Here is a 25,971-nt window from a genome sequence, read left to right as displayed (position 1 = left end):
AAGTTAAAATGCCATAATTTTACACTTTACACATAAGACAATAAGTATACATTAATGTATCTCGATCATATAAGACCATTAAAAGAGAAACTCGGTTTGTCACTATGACCTTATTTTACGTGCTCTAATGATCCACATCCAGTGGAGAAACTTGGCAACAGCAATAACCACTGCCTGAGAGCTATCGGTATGAAGAATCCTTACCGACTCGCAGCCTGTTTTAAGGCCTAACTGGAGACAGATAGATTTTATCCATAAAGTCCTAGAGGCTTTGTATGCGGGACAAACAAAAAGAATGAGCCCAACGTCTACCAGCTGACTGGGGCAAAAAGGACACGCAACACAAGGTCCTTCACTCTATTTCGCAGTAAAGGCATTTAGTGGTAATGTCCCAACCCTGAACTGATGATATTATTTCCTGTCCCCAGGGATAGTAATCCAGTCCCAATAACCCTCAAAAACTGGGGAGTGTTTTAGTCCCAGAAACTCCACCATTACGGATGGACCAGTACAATGACCAAATCTTTTTAGCACAAGCATATTCCAGTACAAATCTCTAAAACCTTTTCTAGGTGGGAATATATTAGCTAATGGGTCTTCCCACAAGGCAGATAGGCCCAAGGCAGTGTATGTGGCCCTTACCTCCCTCATCCATGGTATTTTGTGTGCCCTGTCCGTGTCTCTAACCTCAAGAAAGGCCTGTGCATACTGGGAGAGTTCTGGAGTAACCCACAATCTCCTCCAGTAGGCTACTGGTCTATAGCGAGCCATATCCTCAAAGCGTTGAGATCGTTAGTCATAAAGAAGAGGAGTTAAGGGAGTCGATGCTGGGAGATCTGTAATACCACACATGAGTTTGTTTTTGCTTTGAGCGCCCATCAGCGGATTTTTTTTTTGCCAGGCCTAAACCTTCCTTTTCTATTGCTTATAAGCCACCTGTAAGTTAGGCTCATGAAGCAAGGTTTATGGTATTTAAAAGGTAGGACATATGTGTTTATGTTTTACATGTCCTGACACTGAGAAACTCTAAAAAAACATTTTCACTCTTGTAAGGTCTATCTCTGCCATAGGCTAACAATGGGCCACATTATTTCAATTAATAAGTGTTAACTTCACATGTGGGAGCAGATGTAGAAATGGTGTTTACAACAAATGAATTGCAATTTAAAATGTTCCTTAATGGTAAAGTTAGATTTTAGATTATAATCTTGGAAATGCCACTATTATAAAGTTATGTTTCATAACTCAAGGGTAACAATGGGATCCAAAGGGACCTAGGTAAATTAGCAATGTTTTCAAAAAACATAATATATAATATAACATATAATATATAATAGTTAAACAACAGCTCATGGATAAAAAAGGATACCAAAAATAATGTTTTAATAAAGGAAATTAAAGAAACTATTTTCAAGTACATAAATGACAGTGGAGTGCAAAAACATGAAAGATTGACCCAAGAAGAGATTCATCATGTTAATAAAAACTCAAAGTAGATTAACTTTTAAAACATCAGGGCCTTGACTGACTGCCCAAGTGGGGCACATTTGGCACATAATGGCATTGGAAGGCTTTTGGGGCCTATCTAAACATCAGATTGACTATCCAGTGCGATGTCACATGGGACATAGGGTACTGACTTCTGTAATCACTGGCCTATATGGTCATTGAGCATATGCTTCAAGTTGCAAAGAGAATGGCTGGATAGTATTTGCAGTTTGCCCTGCATTCATTGTTGACAAATTAGCTGATTGAGTTTAAACCCTGCTAGAGAAATCTGCGTTCTATCTACAGTCATGGGTTCAAATTAAGCATGGGCGAATTTTGCGGATCTCGCGTTCGCGAATTTTGCGGATTTGCGAACTCGCAATCCGCAAAATCCGCGAATTCCCACGAATTTGCGGATTTTTTTTTTTGTGTTCGCCCGTGTTTCTGCCAGTTCGCGAGGGTTTTTACAATTTCGCAATTTGCGAACTTACCTGTCGGGTCGCAAGTTTTGCGAACTTGTTGTTTCTACGTGTCCAGCCTGTTTGGGACACTCTTCTTCATCACTGCCACTCTCTGTCACCACTGCCACTCTCTGACTACTCATGCCACCCTCTGGCCCACCCATGCCACCCTCTGTTTCATCACCACACCCTCTGGTTGTCCAGTGTACATTATTTTCGGCAAAGCAAAGCACACCTTCCCTGCCTCAAGTGACCTGAATTAATTTGGGGCTGATTAATGTGTCACAGAATATTTTTTTAGCTGGCACCTGCTTCCTTAGTGCGCCCTGATTAGTGATCTTTTGCACTTGCTAAGTGCTTTCATTGTTGCAAAATTAGTTACAACACCTGCCCTGCCCCAACTGACAATAATGAATTAGGGGCTGATTAATGGATTTTAACTTCCAGCCTGGCTCCTGCTTGTCTCCCTTAGCTGTAATTCAGGACCTTTGTGGCATATGTGTAACTATTCTGAGGTTCAGAGCAGGGTCACATAATAGTTGCAACTGGCAACTGAACTCTGGAGGGGCCCCTCAGGAAGCACTACAGGAAATGGCTACTAATGATGAGCCTGAACTTTTGAACCTGGCAAGTAGTTTCAGTTTTGCTAAGATCGTATTTCTGCAATTTAGCACTTATTCGCGGGGCGCGAAGTTGTACTGGGAAGCCGCGAACTCACGCGAACAGTGCGAGCAGTGCGAGCAAAATCCGCTGCTCGCGGATTTGCGGATTTTGCGGGAGATTCGCGAATCTCGCGGATTGCGAATTTCCCGAAAATCCGCAAAATCCGCGAGCGAAACGGATTTTCCGCCCATACCTAGTTCAAATTCAAGTGAATCTCCTCAGCCTAACATCATGTAGAGGTAAATGAAGTCACGACTACTTAGTTGGATAACAAAATAATTCAAGTACTACCACCGCTGCAAGGAGTTGTCTTGTGGTGTATGAGTGACTGTTAAAACAGGGTGTTATGTATGGAGAGGAAGTATGGTACTGAAGCTATGAAATGGTACCTCAGAGGTACACACCACTTTATAATCATAGACCTCCTCATCAATTGCAGAATACTGTATGTACTGTATACTGTATATATTGTAATTGCCTGAATTTGGACAATTACAGTAGACCAGCAATTACACATTGTATAATGTTCAATGGTTCCTCTTTTTCTTACTTTTACTACTATTATTAACCTTTACAAATGTCATACCCTACACCCTTACCACCATAATAATGTAAACTGGCATCACATGAGTATGGAAGGTAGGGAATAGGAGGAATGCAAGCTATTAGAAATTTTTTTTAAAGTGTCCCATATAGATAAGATAGCCCCGTTGACTAATGCATTTACTGTTGAGATCTGTGTGGAAGTTCAAATTGACTGGTTTGAATACTGATGACTCTATTCAGACTTTCATTCTTCTGAGGTCAATATAATGGGTAAGACATCTTTTATCAATGCCGAAAGGCCAGAAACTGGTATACCAGATCATATATATTGTATTAATCATTTGTATTTATCAGTATAAAGCAAGCTACCTCAAAGTTCCATGCCCATATAAAGGCAAAATGACTACTGCCTCTGCCCGGAGACGGTCAGGGTATTTCTTTGCGTGTTGCAATATTTAAGTTATGTCTGGTCATGTTACCAAGTCACAATGGACTGGCACACTGCTGACGAATGTCAATCTAAAAGAAAAGGGTAACAAAGGAACATATATGCCAAGATTTGGAAAAAGTAAAGAGAAAAATGTATTTCTCAATTGAATACCAGCATTTTAAAAACTGCAGAATGCTAATATAATCATTTCATTTGCTTAAAACATTGATGTCTCTTGTTTAAATCAGGAATTGGATTCACTGAGTGGAACAGATGGCAGGTGCGGATTGTAAAACAGAAACATAATGAGAATAATGAGTGTACTGTGCTATTGCTAACTTTTTGTCAGACAGAATATTTTGAATTCAATAAAGATAAAGATCCACATTGGCCCTACAAACCTCTGCCTAAGTAGCTGCTCTCCATGTGCACTAGGAACTCTTTAAAAAGCTGAATTTTTAAGTATATTTAGTTATAGTTTTTATTATAAGAAATCCTACAGTGCTGAATGTGCCTATGTGCTTGGAGTTCATCAAAATTAAAAAAGACATTTTAAAGCAGCAGTCTGGAGCCTTAATAAAAACAGTTACTGTTCACAAGTAAAAATACAAAAAAGGCAGAATCAAACAACCACAACCATGCGACTCTTGCTTCCTTTTGTGGCAAAGGACAAAACCAGTTTGTTTTTCTTGAGAACATTCAATGATCTTGAAAAGTGCCCTTTTCCTGTCAGTAGAGGATAGGGTATCAGTGACCTCCCTATGCTGTGAGATCCCTAGTGCCAGACTCTGAACCTAAAGCAGCTGTGGAAAGTTTTGTCATGTAAGCACCCATGCTCCATGGAACAAGTGATCCCCCCACTGAAAGAGTTTAAGGAGGGGGTCTCCCATTTTTTAACAAATGGTATACTTTAGAACACACAGAAAAAATCTTAGGGGCTCATTGTGATGGCGGGGGACCTCAGTCCACCGGCCATTGTTGCGGTTCTGGGATTGGCACCCGGTAAGGCAGGGGTCCGGCTAAGTGTATTAGGATGTGCCCACCACTATGGCAGACGCATCCAGGGCCCTGATCATTGCGGACAGTGCTGCTGGCTGCAGCACCGTTCGTAATGCCAAAATGCCACGATGTGCATTTCCATGCACAACATGGCAGGCACCATGCAGTGCCTGCCACCTTCTGCATGGAAATATAGGGGCTACCATGGGCACCCCCCAGTGCACATACACCCTCCCCCCATACAAAGGGGGGTCGCAATGGGCCCCCAAACCCAATCCCTGCAGTGGCCCTTTTCTGTCTGCTAGGCAATTGGTGCAATTGCCTCCAGTGGAATAGTGACAGACAGACTTTGCATCCGCCGCAATACCCACTGCCATCCTAATTTGGCAGTGGGTAAGATACTTAGTGATGGCGGAAGGACCGCCACCGCCAGCCCCACGGTGGCGGTCCTCCCGCCATCACAATGACCCCCTTAGTTATTAGTAAGCCACTATAGAAATGCATTAACACTAGGGAGGAAGGGTCTAAACACGTAGAAGGATCACATGATCCAATGAGCCAGTAGCATAGGCCTAGCAACTCGGTAGAGGGCACAATTAGACACAATAAAGGACCTTGAGCCAGCTCAAGCACCAAACCATCTCCATAAACACAGCAAAATATGTACCTATATGGTGCTCTATGGATTCTATGATATTACAAAAAATACAAAGCAAAAGTGAGCAGGAGGCTCAACTTAAGGTCATTAAAACACATTTCTGCCATGAAAAACAGCTCCTCGAGTGAGAGTTAATAATGAGCACAGGCTGCTTCAACATCACCTTTCCTTCTATACACGCAAAAATCACACCAACCTAGTCAATTCATAGTAGGGCAATCTGACAAATATCTCGAACAATGATTCCCTCTCAGGTTGCCCACACAAACAGATAGACACAAAACACACAAAAAACTGTTTAAACCCATCACTTCTAAGGCTATAAAATATCTCATAGCAATGCAGAAATACTGCTTCCAAACATTGCAAGGCAATACCAGTGGCAGATGTGTATTATGCACATATCAATATTATAAGAGTGCAGTGGAGCTAGAACTGTTGGTGATGGAAGAATTGCCACACGCTGGGCATCACTGGGAAACTGCTTCCTTGCACTTTGTATGTTAGAATCAAAATGTTACCTCCCCCACTCCACAAATACGTTGAGAACCAATAGGAAAGAGAATATGAGAGGAAAGGAGAAATGTGAGTCAAAGCCAGCATGAGGAGAATGTGAGCATCACATCTGGGTGAAGATTATGAAGAAACAAAAAGAGAAACAAAAAACCTAGAGAAAAAACAAGAGGGTCACAAGTGACAGTGAAAGAAGGTAAGGAAGCTGAAGGTGGAACTTCTAGAAGGAAGAGAAATGAATAGAAACAAAAGGAAGAAAAATGCAGAAAGTAGACATGAACAAGGGAGAAATGAGAGGGATTGCAAGAAACAATGATAAGCAAAGAAAAAGCAGGGGAGAGTCAGTGAAATATAACCATTGACCGGGAACAGAAAGCTTAATAAAAAGAAAAATGACGAGTGATGGTGAAAAAACAATGGAGCAAAAAAACTATGAGAGACAAAAGTTCCAGAAAGTAGAACAGATGGACAAATGGGGAATGGAGAGCAACGTAGAACAGAATGGTAAACGAAAGAATGGGTTTGAGAGACACGAGTGATCAGGAGATGAATTAAAAGAAAGAAAGTGTGGCTGGGGACAGAAACAGAAAGCATGACAAAGCATGGATAAACGAGGAAAGAAGAAAGGACAAGAAACAGAATGGAGGTCAGAGCTGGCAGAATGCGAGGGAGAGAGAAGGGAAGAATGACTAAAGAGAGAGAGAAAGAAAGAAAGGAAGGAAGAAGAAAGAAAAGGTGGAGTGACTTATGAAAGTGGTTACAAATGTGGAAGAGAGATGCTGAGAGTGAAAGAGATATGAAAAGAGAGTGTGAGACAGAGTGCTATAATATCACGCCCCTCAGGACCTGCAAATGTCATGTTTGGGCCCTGGTTGTAAAATGAAACTAAAGGACATGGACTTAGTTTGGAGAGCAGACTCGTATTTCCCCCCAGACATAAATTATGTTGCTTGACATGTTCAAGGTCTGGAAGGAAGGAGGCATTCCTCTTATCTGAAGTGGTCGCACCCTTGCACCCATTCTTTCAACCAGCTTCCAAGGTATCAACTTACTTATTTGTAGCACCCATATTGTAGAAGCAGTGTCACTGCCACATTCTGTAGGGACGGCTCCTCCATGTGAGCGGAGGAGGATCACCCCACTGCTTTCTCGCAGTGCGAGAAGCAGAAACATAAAATGGTACTATAAAAGCAGAAGGGTTTGGTTGGGGGCAGGTGGGTGGGTGGTCCTGCTCCAGGGCAGGGGAGGAGTAGCTTGCCCACCGTTGTGGGCACTGACTGTTTGGTCAGCCCCAGGGCTGACCAAACCAGTCATACGCACTCTCCGTTTTCTACCATGTAGGCTGCATGCAGCGGACGAGGATAAAATGGCCTCCCCATAGACGCCTGTGCGGTAGGCATCCTAACCAATCACAACGCTGCCATTGCAGCGTTGTGATTGGCTATGGGGAGGGGAGAGAGGCTGCCTGCTTCCTGGGACTCGGAGCAGAGACAACGCAAAGAGGGGCCAGACCGGGCTTGCAAAGGTAAGTTTTATTTTTTTTTAATTAACCCTACCACCCCCTGCCTGACCCCCTTTCTGCACAACCCCCCACCCCCCACCTGCGACTCATGCCGGCCGCATTCTGTGATACCCAAAACATACAATATGGAAGTTAGAATTCTCCATTTCAAGGTATACCCCTGAGAGGGCCGATAAGGAAAGATTGAATAGTTAGCCAGAGTGTGGTACCTCAAGTAAGACAATGCTGCAATTACCTTTTCAGCATTTACCAACAAAACAAATGCTCGTAGTGAATGTGCACAAATGTCATCCTACTGAAGCTGATTCTTAGATAAAATCAATTCATGTTTGTGTAGGTCTTTAAGCACTCACTGGTGGTCTGGACTACAAGAAAATAGCTACATGTTGATGCAATACTTTACCACGTCACAAGTCGGATGTTTCACAACTTTAGTAGAGCAGGTAGGTACTATGCTTCCTTGCAGGCGCTCATTGCTGTCATAGGTGAGCGGGAAGAGAGAGGGACAGTAAATACCCTAATGTACCCCAATCCCTATGACTCGGACCCTGAACTGGAAAACTGTTGTTAAGCCTGAGCGCTGCAGCCTCTTCTTAAAATAAAAGGATGCATTCTCATCAAACTTCCTTCGTCAAACATGTTGTTTAAAGTATAGTTCTGAGTCCAGAGCATCTTGCTGTATGCTCTGCACAAAGGCTATGAAGAGGAGACTGAAGAAAGTGAATGTGTGCGCTCTAACTTTGCTCTGACATGCATCAAGAAACTAGGCTTTCCACAATAGGGGCCCAAATCAGTATGCTCCACCAACAACACTGACTTAAAGTAGCCTTTGAGATCAATTAGTTTGTGCTGGGCTGGATTATCATGGGTGTATTTGGGACCCTTTAACACACTTCCATATTCATGACCAAGAGTCAACAACCATATTAGTAATCTAGCAATTTTATACCACCATGACATTTCTTTCAATACTCCTACGTAAAGCATGTCTTCAGTGCACCTGCACGTACAATAAGCCTTAAGTGGGTGAGCGCGATTTTAAAGGTGGGCAAGGGGGTATCTATAAAAGGGGCGTGGCCAACGAAGCATAACAAGGGATACTTTGCAACTAGCATGACCCTGTAATTAAATACATGGCCTAAAATATATTAACTAAAGTCCTGACCTTCACACCGCTGGTGACATGTCCAATATTTGGGGCTCTTTGTGAGACCTATGCCTAAAACAAGCCAGTTGCCAATGATTGTTAGCAGTATCGAGATAATGAGGAACAACATATTTGCTGTAAAAAAAAATCAATTCTGAAAAAGGCATATTTTGCATGACACAAAACTACTGAAACCTAGCAATTGGAAAAAGCAAATGCTTTTAGAACATGCAAGGAGAGTAAAATATATGAAATGTGACTAGGGACTCTGCTATTAATTACCTTGTTATAGTCACTGATGGCAAAAATAATCAGTGCTTATGCCTGTAAAGTTGAGGAGATGAAACTAGGCCTGATATGGAACCTGGGGCCCATTTCAAAATTTCACCATTTAAGTGGTGCTAGAAGGAATGAGCGACTGTATAAAGGGACGTTATGAACTACAACAAGGTCCTTACATCCACACCTAAGCGCCCCCCCCCCGAACTGATTCTTAACAAAGGCAGGCGTGCTTTTAGATGAATGAAGCTGCTTTTTGGGTGCATGCTTAAATACTGCTTTTAAAGCAGCAGGCTAGCTCGAAAAGTAAGCAATTTAGAAAACTAATTAAATCATTTCATATTTTCCTTTCTAATAATCATGTCTTGTTCTCGGATTGTAAAGGACACACGCACAATTGATGGACGGAATGCAGAACAAATTAAAAAATTCATTGTTCTGGGAGTATGGCAACATTAGCATCTACCCAATAAAAGATGTATTTTAACTTCTAAACATTAAACCTGCAGTATATAAAACAACTATGTTTATTTACTTATAACATCAAGGGCATGTCTAACCATGGGGATACTGAAGACTAAGAGAATGCAACTCAACTTTAATCTGAAGAAGGGACTTAATTCAGTTTTATAAATTGTCCTCCCCCACGGCCTACTTAAGTGCAGATTAGCATCGCGGTGCAGCCTCCAGGGTGGGATACTTTTTCAGAGCGAGGATGTGACGCACAAGCCACATCAACGTCACTTCTCCTATTCTAATGGTGGCTGCAAATTATAAATGCAAGCCAGTGGACCGCAACAGACCCCTTGCTCATTGGCAGCAATATTTAAATAGTGCACCGAGGCTGAAGATGTTTCGACGGTTTCCTCATCCATGGACAGTGGCATAACAAAAGCACCCGCCGCCCCCAAGATCTGGGGGACCCATCCGGCACCCGCAGGTCCCTGGCCTGAGAGCTCCGGACTGGGTCTGGAGTGTAGGGGGCCCCTGCATGTACTTTGCAGGGGGACCCCCCAAAGTTTGTTATGCAACTGTCCATGGAGGCACATGCGCATAGGTAAGTGCATGGCACAAGTGCACCCCACGGAGCCGCAATGCTTATGTTGGCGCAGCCTCTGCCCGGGAAAGACTGGGAACAGCAACGAGCACTGGCAGATTTCTGCTCGACTGAGCCTGGGAGTGGGGGACGGTGGTAGTAGAAAGCACTGCTCCCGCTTTTGTTACTGGAGTCCGATATTGCAAAACCGGCCCAAGTGACAAAACTGGCCCCGCCCTTCCGGCCCACCAGGGAAACGCCCAGGGTCCGCTACGGCCAGTCCGACCCTGGCCTCCGCCCTCCGAGTTTGAGGACATCCTATGAATTTAATTAATGGCAACAGAGCCAAAAAAAACATATTATTTTTCATAAGCCAATTAACCCCTGTGTCCTAGCAATGGTTAATTGGGCCCAAGGGGTGCAAGGAAAGCACCAGGGGTCGCAATGGCTGCTTAGCAGTTGCGACCCCTGGCAATCACCAGTGACGTCCATGGATGGTGATCTGCTGTCCCTTGCAGGCCGCCATTCTTATGACTGTAGCCAACGACAGGGGCGGGGGGCAAATTGTGACCCGCCAAATAAATATTAATTTGCCAGGTCGTTTAGCGACCCCTGCATTTTCGTATTTTGTGAACCAAACTATCAGTAAGTTTGGTTTGCACAATAAAATACTGGTAGCAAAAAGTTGGTGCACAATTTGCAAACACTTTCTGACCAGTATGTTAGTACATCTGGCACTTGGTTTCTGGTGCAAGGTCAGGTACAAGAACCTGCCCAGGAAAGATCGATAACATTTTGGTATACTACTACTATAATATAAATAATAATAATGTTCTTCGTCCTTTTAGTGCATTAACGTTTTCGACACAGGACCATCGAGTTCAAACTGCGTCATGTGATTACTGGAAGGGGATGCGAGTTAATATCTGTGAGCACCTCAATGAATCCTTAAGGGCCACCTTCGGTCTACACCGGATTGATCCAGGTTATCGTCTGTGGGGGCACCGCATTAATATGCGCAACTTGAGAGACAGCGTCAAATTCAGCCCAGTGAAACAATCCACATAGAGCCGAACACCCAGGATAAGCACCGAGGCTCTGCAGAGGGAGCTGTCAAATGCAGAACACACAGAAGTAGCAATTCGAGAAAATAGAAAATGTTACTTTATTCACCATAAACCTTGAGACATACAGGTGCCAGCTGTCGCTGGGTGCACACCCTCGATCTCAGCTCACACGTAATTGTGGCATTTCAGTCATGTAGGCATGGATGCCAACATTTTAAAAAAGGAAACTGGGAGATTTTGAAAAAGAATTGGGGGAATGTTTTCTCCTTATTGACTTCTATTGAAGAAGAGGCAATTTTAGACGGGAGGCAGCCAGTGGTGCTGGAACAATTTAGAGAGTGGGGGTGCTGCCATTAATATTTTATTGCTGAACTCAGATGGATTGTGAAAAATCAAAGCATCATACAAAAAACACAAGTGTAGCAAATGTGCCACTCAGCAGGAGAGAGGTAAGGGTGTGGTATGTCGCTAATGATGCATTTTGGAGCACTGGTCTGGTAGAGCACTGTCAATTACAGACAGCACATTTTCTGTTGAAATGACCACTTCATTTGCGTAGACATGCATAGGGCTTATTTACAAGCCCCTTGCACAGCCAATCGTTCACTTTTTATGATGCTCTGACGGCGCAGAGTGCAGACCCATATCTGTGAGTCCACACAAAGCCATTTTACGTGGCTTTTTATGACCTCGTAGGTATGGTGTAAGGCAAGGCACTGCATTGCAAGGCACTGCATTGCATTACACTGCGTCAGGGGGTGTTCCATGGGCATTGCGGTAGGATTTCCCACACGACACCCATTGGTTTTGACACATTATCAGATGTACAAAGATCTGTAGACTGGGAATGTATCAAAACTTTCCGCCTCCCCAGAGGAGGCATAACGAGGAGAAATATCATTATTTCTTCTTGTTGTTTCCTCTTTCATGTGTGCTGCAGTAAGTCTTTCTATGTGTGCCTCCATGGTTTTTTTTTGTGCTGTATGGTGTCCCTTCCTGCACAAAAACAATCCTGCAAACAACACAGACACCCTTGCACCATGGTGCAAGAGTGCCTGTGTTGTGTTGGCCTGCGTTGTGCTCAGGCAGAAAGGACAGCAATGCACTGTATCGTGTAAATATGGTGCTTTACAGCTCATCAAATTGGAATAGGGCAGCACAGGAAAAGGGTATACAGTCAAAATATTGAGTTAAAAATATAGAATTGCAGTAATATCAAATTAAAAATATAGAATGGACAAAATATCGAATGGACAGAATATAGTCAACAAAAATATCGAATAGAATTGCAGTAATATCGAATTCAAAATATAGAATGGAAAAAATATCGAATGGACAGAATATAGCCAACAAAAATATCGAATTTCAGGTAAGTAAGTTAATATCGATTTTTTATTAATATCCAAGTTTTTTAAAGTGTTTTTTTATGTTAGTATATGGGTGAAAAGTGTATATTTATTTTAAGTAAATATTTTTGGGTATTTAATTTTTGCGTAATATAATTCTGTAGCGGGTTGTGGGTTTATAGGGGAATAGGGTGGAAAGTAATTTAATTATAATTAATTAAATATTTAAATGCATTTATTGGTATTTATTTTGAATTAATTGTTATTTAATTTTTAATTGGTAATTAATTAAAATATAATTGTTAATTAATTTTTATTAATTGATTTATTGATAATGATGTTAATTGTATTAATTTATTTTCTGTAGCGGGTTGTGGGTTTATAGGGGAATAGGGTGGGAAGTAATTTAATTCTAATTATTTAAATGTTTTAATTTATTTATTGGTATTTATCTTGAATTATTTGTTAATTAATTTTTAATTGATCATTAATTTAATTATAATTGGTAATTAATTTTTATTATTGATTAATTGATAATTATGTTAATTGTATTAATTTATTTTCTGTTGCGGGTTGTGGGTTTATAGGGGAATAGGGTGGGAAGTAATTTAATTGTAATGATTTTTTTTTAAAGTATTTATTGGTATTTATTTCAAATTCATTTTTCTTTATTTTTTAATTGTTAATTGATTAATTGTTCATTGGTAATTAATTTGTATCAACAGGTAATTATGTTTAATAATTAATTTTTATTTGTATTTTTAATTGATTAATTATTATATTATATTAAATTGGTAATTACTTTTAATTAATTTGTAATTGGTATTAATATTTAATTTATTGTAATTCATATATGAAGTATTTATTTTCCTACTGTTGCACTCACTGGAGTGGGAATAGTAAGTTTTACTCCTACGCTATACAACCCTTTCCCTACTGTGTCACTCTCTGGAGTGGGAATAGTAATTTTTACCCCTACGCTATCCAACGCTTTCTCTCCTGTTGCACTCACTGGAGTGGGAATAGTCATTAAAACTCCTACGCTATTCAATGCTTTCCCTACTGTTGCATTCACTGGAGTGGGAATAGTAATTTTTACCCCTACGCTATCCAACGCTTTCCCTACTGTTGCACTCTCTGGAGTGGGAATAGTAATTTGTACCCTCCTGCTATCCAACGCTTTCCCTACTGTTGCACTCACTGGAGTGGAAATAGTAATTTTTACTCATACGCTATCCAACACTTTCCTTACTGTTGCACTCACTGGAGTGGGAATAGTAATTTTTACTTCTACACTATCCAACGCTTTCCCTACTGTTGCACTCTCTGGAGTAGGAATAGTAATTTTTACCCTTCTGCTATCCAACGCTTTACCTACTGTTGCACTCACTGGAGTGGGAATAGTAATTTTTACTTCTACACTATCCAACGCTTTCCCTACTGTTGCACTCTCTGGAGTAGGAATAGTAATTTTTACCCTTCTGCTATCCAACGCTTTACCTACTGTTGCACTCACTGGAGTGGAAATAGTCATTTTTACCTCTACGCTATCCAACAGTTTCCCTACTTTTGCACTCACTGGAGTGGGAATAGTAATTTTTACCCCTACGCTATTCAACGCTTTCCCTACTGTTGCACTCACTGGAGTGGGAACAGTAATTTTTACTCCTACGCTATCCAACGCTTTCCCTACTGTTGCACTCACTGTAGTGGGAATAGTAATTTTTACCCTTACGCTATCCAACGCTTTCCCTTCTGTTGCACTCACTGGAGTGGGAATAGTAATTTATACCCCTACGCTAAGCTATCCAATGCTTTCCCTACTGTTGCACTCACTGGAGTGGGAATAGTAACTTTTACCCTTACGCTATCCAAAGTTTTTCCTACTGTTGCACTCACTGGAGTGGGAATAGTAATTTTTACCCTCCCGCTATCCAACGTTTTTCTCTACTGTTGCACTCACTGGAGTGGGAATAGTAATGTTTACCCCTACGCAATCCAACGCTTTCTCTACTGTTGCACTCACTGGAGTGGTAATAGTAAATTTACCCTCCCGCTATCCTACGGTAAAAATATTGTATATTTTTTATTAATATTATGTTCATATATATATATATTCACTGAAAAAACCATAGGTTATAGACCATATATAGTTAGGAATTAGCATTTACAAAACCTTGAAAATTCACTGAAAAAACCATAGGTTATAGACCATATATAGTTAGGGATTAGCATTTACAAAACCTTATTTTACTCGCATAAAACCATTGAAATTCGCATATATAGTTAGTTGCGCTAACTATATATCGCGCACCCGCAATCCACTGCTGATGATGTCACATATTACATCATTCATGACATGGTCAGTGACATCACTGATGACATCACTGATGACATCTCAAATGACATCACTGATGACATCACTGATGACATCATCCAGTGGCTGTCTGTTTCTGTAAAGTTAAAATTTGTCTTACATATTGAAGAATGAGTGGATGTATAAGTGTCTGGATGAAGGATTTAGTAGGTGCATGACTGACTGTATGAGTGAGTGATTAAATGTGTCTCACTGAGTGCATGGGTTAGTGACTAAACTGTCTTAATGTGTGCATCATTATGTCTGTTGTTCTGTAAACTGCTGCATGTGTTGATCAGGAGCTATATGAGTAACTATATGGGTTATTGGTTGGTTGCCCAAGTATTTGTATGGGAGACTGAGTGTGTGTAGGGGTGGCTGGGAGGTGTATGACTCTGTGCATAGATGTGTGAGCAGTTGATTCACTAGATCTATGGGTTCAAAAGTGCATGTGGAAACAGCTGTATGAGCGGTTGACTGTGTGCATGAGTGTATTGGTGAGTGAATGGATATCTCAGTGCTACATGTCAAAGTAAGTACATATGTAAAACACAGTACATGTGAGAGTTGACATATATAAATAACTGTGCATAAGAGCCAGTGAATATGTTAGTGGCTGTATGGATCATTGTGAACTTGTATCAGGAATTGGATAAGAGAGTAAATATGTGTTAGTATATGTTTGAATAAGTAAGGTGTGTATAACTGTATAGTTGAGGAAATGGAGATGTGATTGATTCTTTGCATGACTGACTAGGTGTGTGAGTAACTCCATGGATGAGTGACAGTCTGTGAGTGTCTGTTTACACTGAGTGTATCTAAGGTTATATTAGAGTCTGAAGAGGTTCATCTTATTATCACATGAATGATGTCATCATTGATGTGATCAGTAATGTCAAATGAGATGTCATCAGTGATGTTATCAGTGATATCATTTGAGATGTCATCAGTGATGTCATTTGAGATGTCATCAGTGATGTCATCAGTGATGTCATTTGAGATGTCATCAGTGATGTCATCAGTGATGTCACTGACCATGTCATGAATGATGTAATATGTGACATCATCAGCAGTGGATTGCGGGTGCGCGATATATAGTTAGCGCAACTAACTATATATGCGAATTTCAATGGTTTTATGCGAGTAAAATAAGGTTTTGTAAATGCTAATCCCTAACTATATATGGTCTATAACCTATGGTTTTTTCAGTGAATTTTCAAGGTTTTGTAAATGCTAATTCCTAACTATATATGGTCTATAACCTATGGTTTTTTCAGTGAATTTCAATGGTTTTTTAATAGCAAATATCAAATGCTGTCAAATGTCAAGTACATGATAGGTAAAAACATTTTCGTGTTTATGCACGCTGATGTGCTTTGAACGCTGCCCCCCCCCCTCTTTTCTCTTAGGAGTACTCTCTCTTTGCAGATAGTGAAGGGTAGTTAACGCAGGCCTTTGCCCCCGTTGTAATCCGTCGTGCCTGCTTCTCTCTCCATTTGATTGATTGTTATCCAAGCATTTAATATTTTTGAATTGGTTCTCTTTGGTTCATTCTGTATTTATAAACAAGCACAGAGTCGCAATACTCTGTTTAGTCTTTGCAGATAGTGAAAAATCGTTTAAAAAAACAAAAGGAATCGAGCAAAATCAGTAGGCCACTAATGGGATCTGTTTTTGACCTCGCTAAAATAGAAACATTAAGAACAACCCCTCATGAGAAATACAAAACTAGTGAGATGAACTTAGCTCCACACCATGATGGCTGCAAGACAGCTCGACTCTGCCGCCCACCCCACCCCACCCAAAATAACGACAAACCCTATGCAAATATTATAAATATATACACCACACCAGCAAAGTAACAGGGTAAAACATTTTATTAAATAACTATTTACATAACTATTTCATACTTTTTGTTGCCCGATCCGGCTAGCTCAATCGATCAAGCATGAAACTCATGCACTCTGATAACAAGCGTTGCTGCTGATGCTATGCAGACAAAAACTGGTTTTCAGTTTGTACATTCTTCAAGATTTTTCCATCCAAGGCTGGTTGAGAGTTTGTAGAACGATGGCTTCAGATTTTCAACATACGGTGTAGTGGCGCGGACTGGGAGGGGGCGCTTGGCTCCTGCCCCCTCCCCAAGTCGTGTTGCCCTGGTGTGGCCTGAGATCGCCCCCGACATAGGCGGCCGGCTCCCGGGGTCCGGCGGAACTTTTTTGATGACTCTTCCATTCTGGACCTTTTCCCACAATCCATTTGACCTGAAGACACGCTGTAGTGGGGCGCCCCTTTACCGTTTCAGTTGCCATTCCGCCCGCTTTTGCTACACTGTACCTCTTCCGCCATTCAGCTGTTTACCGCCCGCTCTTGCGACTACAGCGTCTTGCTCACCATGTAGTTGAGTTGCTCCCGCTCTTGCGATGCAGCGATAGGCGGCTGCCACAGGACTCTCAAAATGGCGGCCGGCTCTTCAGATTTGGGCGTGGTCCACTAAAATGGCCCTGGGACACCTTGGAACTCGGACGCTTGTCTGCTAGGGCTTGGGTCCCATTCTCGAAAGCGTCCCCTCAGCCTTGAAGATTCTACAAAAGTCTTGGGGGCCCCCGACTCCCGCAGGCTTCTGGTGGGGAGCGGCTGCCATGATTGCTCGTGGAATGGCCACGACTAAGCTACAAGATGGTGGTGCTCTCATGCTGACGCCAGCTTCAGTCTGAAACATCCAGAAACACTGTAGACTACCAATTCGATCAGTTCTGGTAGCGCCCCAACGTGACCCGGTTGAGAAGAACTTGCCCTCCCCTCTTTGACTGATGGTTCTTGTTGCCTGTCCCTTCTGTTGTCATTTAACAGAACTTTTTGGACTGCTGAAAGGGGTTGTATTCCGACCGCTGGTTGGTGGAGACATTTTGACTATATTCTGGACCTGCGTTGTCGCGTAATGCGTCATATGACGCGCCGCGTTAGCGCACCCGGAAGTGCTCCGGTGCGCAAGGCGCAGCTTCCTGGAAACGATCCAGAGCGCGGCGCGCAGCGCGTAACGTAAGCATAACAGGTCATGTGACTTGTTAATAAAACTTTTCATTGGTTCATTTTACTTTTGGTTTCCTAATGATGGAAGGCTTGATCATATGACCTTAAAATATCACTTTTCATTGGATTAAAACATTTTTTTTTCCCAAACGATGAAAGCCCCACCTTGTTTCTAGATGTTTCAGACTAAAGCTGGCGTCAGCCTGAGAGCACCACCATCTCGTGGCTCCGTCGTGGTCATTCCGCGAGCAATCATGGCAGCCGCTCCCCACCGGAAGCCTGCAGGAGTCGGGAGCCCCCAAGACTTTTGTAAAATCTTCAAGGCTCAGGGGACGTCCGAGTTCCAAGGTGTCCCAGGGCCATGTTAGTGGACCAGGCCCAAATCCGAAGAGCCGTCCGCCATTTTAAGACTCCTGTGGCAGCCGCCTATCGCTGCACCGCAAGAGTGGGAGCAACTCAACTACATGGTGAGCGAGACGCTGTAGCCGCAAGAGCGGGCGGTAAACAGCTGAATGGCGGATGAGGCACAGTGTAGCAAAAGCGGGCAGAATGGCAACTGAAACGGTAAAGGGGCGCCCCACTACAGCAGACGAGCCTCCACCTGGGGAGGCCCGTTCACGCCGCCTCCCCCCCCCCCCCCCGGGCGCCCCACACCGTTTTTCGGAGCAGCATTGTAGGATACCAAAACCAGTGCGGCAACTTACTGGACATCACCTGGGTGCCGTCCAGATCACAGCGCGTTCTGCTGCCTTGGGACTATTCGCACAACAGACCGCTACTGACAAGGCACAGTGCAGCTAAAGCGGGCAAGTACCATGAGTGACGTTAATTCGATCTTTCAATAGTACAGTAATCAATAACACATCTGAACTTAATATCAATAGGGATGTCAAAATGTTCAATCAATTCTCGTCCCTGCTCGCCATGTGCTTCAAAACTGCATACGTATCTCGTGATATCAAGGTTGGGCAACCAGTACACAACAAGGAGTTACGAGTCCCATTTATACCGGCTCCATTTTTGGCGCGGCCAGGCAGGTCCAGGCTATAGTCAAACATAACAAATGAGGCTGACGTCTCTGAAGCAGTTGACGCACAGCAGGACATAGCAAATAAACATGAAGTCTCTGAAGCTGTTAACTCACTGCAGGACAAAACAAGTGAACCTGAAACCTCTGGAATAATTGTCGCTCAGAAGAACAACACACAAAACTCTGTAGTGTCTGAGGAAAGTAAAACAGAGGGGCACTGTAGTTTCAGACACACTTAACACTAATGACTTAACAAAGATATTGTCTGTCTATGAAGCAGTTGTCATGTTCACAGAATTGACAAAGAAGTGTGCAGACACCAATGCTATTAAGAAACACAAGGAAATCCCTAACGCATCACCATTCTCGGAAGAGGTTGACACAGATGACATCTTAAGGAACAAAGAAAGACAAATTAAGGATAAGGAAGTTGTCACTTTAGTTTTTTCATGGCGTTTAAAGAAGGGATGGTTCTTCACCTGGGTGCCGTCCACAACTCAGCACGTTGTGCTGCCTTGGAACTATTCGCACAACAGACCGCTACTGACCATTGTTGCTTCTGTTTTAATAAAAAGATGTTAAGGTGTTTACTGTTTTTGTTGCGATGTATATATTTATAAGTTATTAAAGTGTTATAAACCTACTACTTTGTTGGAGTGCTATATATTTTTAATGTGACACATAATTGTGAAGACTTTGATGTACAAAAAGGCATCCCTGGAATCTTCCGCTTCAGGCTCGGACCCACACACCCTCACAGTGAGAATCCCCTCCCCAAGCACAATACAGGATGGTTATCAGATAGTAGGAACGCGTGTGGTGTGACGGATCTCATCGGGTGGGGGCCTTGATCTACTTAACTCCTTTGAAGAGGGGTGATTCTCTACAGCTGGGGCCATAAACTACATCTGCAGGGCTAGGTGATAGCCTGGGACTGGCCTGGACAATCGGACACAGAGGAAGAGGAGTGTCAGAGGGTGCGGTAGTGAATAGGGTGAAAGGCAGGTGTCGGGCGGGCACAGGGTGTGATTCTCAGAGAAGAACAGCGCAGATGGGAGGAGGTTTCTAGCCCATACATGAGACAGAGAGCGGGAGTGACCAGTGCGTGGGGGAGATGCTTGCGAGGGTGCAGACAGTGGGTCTGGTCAAGGCATCTAAAATGGCTGCTGTGCTCGACAAAAGTGTAGCATTGCAAAAAAGGCAAGATGGCGCAGACAATGTTTATCAATAATGATTTATTTATAACAAATAAAATATTTACTCGCAGTGACAAAATGGCGGTCAACACTTCCTGATTTCCATCGAATCGAACGTTAACAATCGTCACGCAGCAACAAAAAAAAACGCTCACGCACAGCCGCTGGAAGACATGTATCAACATATATGAGCCTCCTCAGCCACCCTCAGAAAACAAAAGGGGTCAGGATAAGTCTCCCGTACCCCCTTATACCTAGTAATTTAATGAAATCGAAACACAAAATGGTGAATTCACGTTTCGCTACCAGTTTGCAAACCGAGAAGCGCTTCTACCGCGAAAAATCAATTTTTTTTATTTGCCCCACGGGACCCTTTAATAACCCCAACATCATTCCTAGGGGGTCAAGAGGGGTCTACCTAGCCCCCTTTCATTAAATTCCCCCTTCGTTTTTCTCCTCCTCTTGTCTCTCGATCCTACCGACAGACAAGATGGCGGCCGCACCGGACTGTTTAGAATGTTGACAGACACCGGACAGCCAATCAGCTTCGCTACGCAAAGCTCCGTTACGCGAAAAGTACGCGATCTGGAGCGCTATCTGGGACGCTGTCACAGATATATCTGTTTTTTAAAACGTTAATTTCTCAAAATCCACTGGAGCACATATATTGAGACCCAGCAAAGGCACATCGGACTAACAGTCCCTATAATTTTACCAAGTTTCGTGCAAATCCATTCAGCCGTTAGTTTGCGAACCGAGAAGCGGTTCTACCGTGAAAAATCAAATTTTTTTAATTTTCCCCACGGGACCCTTTAATAACCCCAACATCATTCCTAGGGGGTCAAGAGGGGTCTACCTTGCCCCCTTTCATTAAATTCCCCCTTCGTTTTTCACCTCTTCTTGTCTCTCGATCCTACCGAGTGACAAGATGGCGGCCGCTCCGGACTGTTTAGAATGTTGACAGACACCGGAGAGCCAATCAGCATCGCTTCGTCAAGCTCCGTGACGTGAAAAGTACGCGATCTGGAGCGCTATCTAGGACGCTGTCACAGATATATACATTTTTTAAAACGTTAATTTCTCAAAATCCACTGGAGCACATATATTGAGACCCAGCAAAGGCACATCGGGCTAACAGTCCCTACAATTTTGCCAAGTTTCGTGCTAATCCATTCAGCCGTTCGAGCTAAAAGTGAGGCCAAACGCCCTATGGAAATTAACATGGGAAAAATGCGTTTTGGGACCCCCCCTTTTTTCTCGGCCCCCCCTTGACGACCCCCCCCCAAATTTTCAGGGGCTGCTCAGAAACACAATGTGCCATTTTCCTGAAAATTTCAGCTGATTCCGTCCACAAACGCCAAAGTTATTAGACATAGAATTTTCAAAAGTCCCATAGAGAAAAAATCCTAACTATATATACCTACTGGCTATCGCCAATAGGTAATATATATATATATATATATATATATATATATATATATATATATATATATATATATATATATATATATATATATATATATATATATATATATATATATATATATATATATATATATTACCTACTGGCGATAGCCAGTAGGTATATATAGTTAGGATTTTTTTCCTATGGGACTTTTGAAAATTCTATGTCTAATAACTTTGGCGTTTGTGGACGGAATTGGCTGAAATTTTCAGGAAAATGGCACATTGTGTTTCTGAGCAGCCCCTGAAAATTTGGGGGGGGTCGTCAAGGGGGGGCCGAGAAAAAAGGGGGGTCCCAAAACGCGTTTTTCCCATTCATTTTTCCATAGGGCGGTTGGCCTCACTTTTAGCTCGAACGGCTGAATGGATTAGCACGAAACTTGGCAAAATTGTAGGGACTGTTAGCCCGATGTGCCTTTGCTAGGTTTCAATATATGTGCTCCAGTGGATTTTAAGAAATTAACGTTCAAAAAAAGATATATATCTGTAACAGCGCTCCGGGCAGCGCTCCGGTTCGCGTACTTTTCGCGTAACGGAACTTTGCGATGCGAAGCTGATTGGCTCTCCGGTGTCTGTCAACATTCTAAACAGCCCGGAGCGGCCACCATCTTGTCTCTCGGTAGGATCGAGAGACAAGAGGAGGCCAAAACAAAGGGGGAAATGAAGGAAAGGGGGCAAGGTAGACCCCTTCTGACCCACTAGGATTGATGAGGGGGATATTATAGAGCCACGCGGGGCCCAAAAATAAAAAATAAAAAATTCCGATTTTTTCGCCGTAGAGACGCGTCTTGGTACGCGAACCGGGCAGCTAACCTGGCAGCTAACCGGGAAGCTAACCGGCAGTGTAACGGGAATCTGAGGAGTGGCTGATTGGCTGTCAACATTGTAAACAGTCCGGAGCGGCCGCCATCTTGTCTCTCGGTAGGATCGAGAGACAGGAGGCGGCCAAAACAAAGGGGAAAATGAAGGAAAGGGGGCAAGGTAGACCCCTTCTGACCCCCTAGGATTGAAGAGGGGGATATTATAGAGCCACGCGGGGCCCAAAAATAAAAAATAAAAATTCCGATTTTTTCGCCGTAGAGACGCGTCTTGGTACGCGAACTGGGCAGCTAACCGGGCAGCTAACCGGGAAGCTAACCGGCAGTGTAACGGGAGTCTGAGGAGTAGCTGATTGGCTGTTAACATTGTAAACAGTCTGGAGCGGCCGCCATCTTGTCTCTCTGTGGGATCGAGAGACAAGAGGTGGAAAAAAAAAAGGTGTAAATGAAGGAAAGGGGTAAGGTAGACCCCTCCTGAACCCCTAGGATTGATGAGGGGGCTGTTAAAGTTCCCCGCGGGGCAAAAGAAAAAAAAACTTGCGATTTTTCGCGGTAAAGGTGCTTCCCGGTACGTTAACCGGGCAGCTAACCGGCAGCGTAACGGGAGTCCGACATATTGTGTTTTTTGAACTTTTGTGATATGTGCACGTGTGGATTTTGTCTAATTAAGGTTAAAAAAATATATATATATCTTTAAGCGTGCTCTGGCGCGCTTACGTTACGGGTTTGGTTTGCGCTGCAGAGACGATACGTCACGGTTATGCGATGCATCATGAGGCGTCTCACGGGCTACGTGATACGTCACGTAATAAAGAATATATTTTACAGCTATAGATATTAGCTTTTAAAAAACCAATGAAATTCACTGAAAAAACCATAGGTTATAGACCATATATAGTTAGGAATTTGCATTTACAAAACCTTGAAAATTCACTGAAAAAACCATAGGTTATAGACCATATATAGTTAGGGATTAGCATTTACAAAACCTTATTTTACTTGCATAAAACCATTGAAATTCCATATATAGTTAGTTGCACTAACTATATATCGCGGACCCGCAATCCACTGCTAATGATGTCACATATTACATCATTCATGACATGGTCAGTGACATCACTGATGACATCACTGATGACATCTCAAATGACATCACTGATGACATCACTGATGACATCTCAAATGACATCACTGATGACATCACTGACATCTCATTTGACATTACTGATTACATCACTGATGATATCATTTATGTGATAATACAATGAACATCTTCAGACTCTAATATAACCTTAGATACACTCAGTGTAAACAGACACTCACAGACTGTCACACATCCATGGAGTTACTCACACACCTAGTCAGTCATGCAAAGAACCAATCACACCTCCATTTCCTCAACTATACAGTTATACACACCTTACTTATTCAAACATATACTAACACATATTTACTCTCTTATACAATCCCTGATACAAGTTCACAATGATCCATACAGCCACTCTCACATTCACTGGCTCTTATGTTCAGTTATTTATATATGTCAACTCTCACATGGACTGTGTTTTACATATGTACTTACTTTGACATGTAGCACTGAGATATCCATTCACTCACCAATACACTCATGCACACAGTCAACTGTCCATACAGCTGTTTCTACATGCACTTTTGAACCCATACACCTAGGGAATCAACTGCTCACACATCTATGCACAGAGTCATACACCTCCCAGCCACCCACACACATACTCAGTCTCCCATACAAATACTTGGGCAACCATTCAATAACCATATAGTTACTGATATAGCTACTGATTTAAAGATGCAGCAGTTTACAGAACAACATATATAATGATTGCCAAATTAAGACACTTTAATCACTAACCCATGCACTCAGTGAGACACATTTAATCATTCTCTCATACAGTCAGTCATGCACCTACTAAATCCTTCATCCAGACACTTATACATCCACTCATTCTTCAATATGTAAGACATATTTTAACTTTACAGAAACATACAGTCACTGGGTGTTGTCATCAGTGATGTCATCAGTGATGTCATCAGTGATGTCATTAGAGATGTCATCAGTGATGTCATCAGTGATGTCACTGACCATGTCATGAATGATGTAATATGTGACATCATTAGCAGTGGATTGCGGGTCCGCGATATATAGTTAGTGCAACTAACTATATATGGAATTTCAATGGTTTTATGCGAGTAAAATAAAGTTTTGTAAATGCTAATCCCTAACTATATATGGTCTATAACCTATGGTTTTTTCAGTGAATATATATATATATATATATATATATATATATATATATATATATATATATATATATATATATATATATTACCTACTGGCGGTCGCCAGTAGGTAGTTATAGTTAGGATTTTTTTCAATGTTAAATCTCAAAATTCTATTTGGAATAACTTTGGCGCCGGTTGACGAATCTGCCTGAAAATTAACTACCAATCAACTATTGTAGTTATTCATAAAGACACTAGTGAGACAATCATTCACTCACTAACACACACATATACACTCTCTTCCACTCATACAGTCCTGCACATATGCTGTCTTAAAAACACATGCATACAGTGAGTTAGTCATTGATGCATCTTTGTGCTAAGTAACACTCCCACCAAACCATACAGACACTTATACGGATTCTAAAAAAAACATCTAATAACACATATACACACACATGTAGCTACTCACCAACTCATGCAGCCACTTATACACAAAGAGAAACACTGATACAAACATTTAAATATTTAAACAATACTCTCTAATATATGTATTCACTAAGATACACTTAATAAGCCAGTTAACCAAACATTTTTTTTTTAAAACATCCATTAAAACAATTATTTAAACATTTATTCTTCCATCGACCTTTACATATACTTATATAAAACATATTTATTTTTAGAAAGACACACATTCACTGGATGGTGTCATCAGTGATGTCATGAGTGATGTCACTGACCATGTCATGAGTGATGTAATATATGACGTCATCAGCAATGCATTACACGCACAAGTTATAGTGAGTCCAACTAACTATAACGCGGAATTTCAATGGTTTTATGTCAGTAAAATTTCCAGGTAACTATAACTGGTATGAAACCTATGGTTTTTTCAGTGAATATATATATATATATATATATATATATATATATATATATATATATATATATATATATATATATATATATATATATATATATATATATTACCTACTGGCGGTCGCCAGTAGGTAGTTATAGTTAGGATAATTTTCAATGTTAAATCTCAACATTCTATTTTGAATAACTTTGGCGCCGGTTGACGAATCTGCCTGAAATTTTCAGGAAAATGGTCTCATGGCGGTCCGGTCCTTCCCTGAAAATTTGGGGGGGATTCGTCAAGCGGGGGCCGAGATAAAAGGGGGGTCCCAAAACGCGTTTTCCCCATGTTAATTTCCATAGGGCGGTCGATTTCACTTTTAGCCCGAACGGCTGAATGGATTTCCACCAAACTTGGCAAAATTGTAGGGACTGGTAGCCCGATGTGCCTTTGCTATGTCTCAAGATATGTGCTCCAGTGGATTTTGAGTAATTAAGGTTCAAAAAAATATATATATCTATAGCAGCGCTCCGGTAAGCGCACCGGTACGCGCACCGGGCGCGTCACGCGACTTGCGCGGAGAAAGCTGATTGGCTCTGGGGTGTCTGTAAACATTCTAAACAGTCCGGAGCGGCCGCCATCTTGTGTCTCGGTAGGATCGAGACACAAGAGGTGGCCAAAACAAAGGGGGAAATGACCATAAGGGGGCAGAGTAGACCCCCCTTGACCCCCTAGGTTTGATGTGGGGGCCATAAAAGGGCCCCACGGGGCAAAAAAAAAAAAAAAAAAATGTTGATT

Source organism: Lissotriton vulgaris, chromosome 2_1 (assembly GCF_964263255.1).
Source record: "Lissotriton vulgaris chromosome 2_1, aLisVul1.2, whole genome shotgun sequence".
Classification (NCBI taxonomy): domain Eukaryota; kingdom Metazoa; phylum Chordata; class Amphibia; order Caudata; family Salamandridae; genus Lissotriton; species Lissotriton vulgaris.
The sequence above is the reverse complement of the archived record's forward strand: the minus strand, read 5'-3'. Positions refer to the sequence as shown.